Below are 1,797 nucleotides of genomic sequence, written 5' to 3'. Positions count from 1 at the left end.
CGCGGAAAGGGGATCGGCGACGCGGAAGGCCCGACCACCGGGCCGCCCTCAGGACGACGGCCGGGCACGGGACGAGCTCCCTCGCCCGTTCCCCCGCGGCGGCCCCCCACCCCCTCCCGGGGACGGAGGGGCACCGGCGGCTGCTGGTCGACCCGTCCGGGAGGCCCCACACCCCGGCCGGCACCGGGCGGCGCGGCGACAGCCACCTCCCTCAGTAGCCTGCACCTCCAATCTCCGGCGAGCGGGCGTCGCGCTCACGCCCCGGCGCCACCGGGCCAGATCCCGCCAGCGACGCCGGCCTCCCGGGACTCTGCCTCGGTCACCGCGGCCGAGTCCCGTCCCTTGGCCCGCGTCGCCGGAGCTCCGGAGGAAAGAGACGATATAAAAGCGGCCGCCAGGTGGCACCCGGCGACCGACGACCGCCTCAGCGGGACGGAGCCGGAGCGCGGGCCCGCCGGGGAGCACAGCCGGGCCGCCGGGCCGCCCGATCCCGTCCCGGAGCCCCCTCGGACCCAGCCTCCCGGCCCAGTGCGGCCCCGGGGCGTCCGCCCGCGGGCTCCCGGCCGCCAAGGCGCAGCCCCAGCCGCAGGAGGGGGACTCGGAAAAGGTTTCTCGGGCGATCACCGGGAAGGGGAAGGGGAGAGTTCCCCCCAGAGAGGCCAGGGGGCGGCCCGGGCCGGGCTGGGCCGGTGCGGCCGGGAGGCCGCCGCTTCCCGGAGCGGCTGGAGCGCCCCCGGGGTTCCCGGGAGGACTTAGAAAATCAGGGCGGGCGGGGACGGTCAAACCGAAACCAGGCACGTCATCCGAGAAGGACCGTGATGACGGGAGGAGGAAAGCTTTCCAGTCCAGAGGGCCTGTCGAAGGCAGGCGGAGAGTCTACCCGCTGAAACTGACGAAGATGGGCAAAAGAAGCTAGCTCAGGCGCCGACATTTAAGGAAATAAAAAAAAAAAAGCACGAGGGCGTGGAGAAATGGGGAAAAATCAACACTGAGAAATCTACCCTCTGAAACCGACGAAGATGGGCAACAGGGGCTAGCTCAGGTGGCAATTTTTAAGGAAAAATGAAAGGAAGTGCGTGGAGACCTGGGGAAAAAGCAACACGGAGAAATCTACCCTCTAGAACTGAGAAAGAAGCGCAACAGAGGCTAGCTCAGGTGGCAATATTTAAGCAAAAAAAATAAGATAAAAAAATACAATGGCGAGGAGACCCGGTCAAAAAGCAACCCTGAAAAAGGTACCCTCTGAAACTGAGGAAGCAGGGCAACAGTGCCTAGCTCAGGTGACAATCTTTAAGCAAAAGAAACACACAAGGGCGTGGGGAGCTGGCGAAAAGGCAACACTGAGAAATCCACCCTCTGAAACGGACGAAGATGGGCAACAGAGGCTAGCTCAGGTGGCAATCTTTAAGCAAAAGAAACACACAAGGGCGTGGAGACCTGGGGAAAAAGCAACACGGAGAAATCCACCCTCTGAAACTGAGGAAGATGGGCAAGAGAGGCTACCTCAGGTGGCAATCCTTAAGCAAAAACAAAGCACAAAGGCGTGGAGCCCTGGGGACAAAGCAACCCTGAAATATCTACCCTCTGAAACTGAGGAACATGGGCAAGAGAGGCTAGCTCAGGTGGCACTCGTTAAGCAAAAACAAAACCCAAAGGCGTGGAGACCTGGGGAAAAAGCAACCCTGAAATATCTACCCTCTGAAACTGAGGAAGATGGGCAAGAGAGGCTGGCTTCAGGTGGCAATCGTTAAGCAAAAGAAACACACAAGGGCGTGGAGACCTGGGGAAAAAGCAACA

The sequence above is a fragment of the Equus asinus genome, chromosome 28, assembly GCF_041296235.1.
Source record: "Equus asinus isolate D_3611 breed Donkey chromosome 28, EquAss-T2T_v2, whole genome shotgun sequence".
Taxonomy (NCBI): Eukaryota; Metazoa; Chordata; class Mammalia; order Perissodactyla; family Equidae; genus Equus; species Equus asinus.
The sequence above is the reverse complement of the archived record's forward strand: the minus strand, read 5'-3'. Positions refer to the sequence as shown.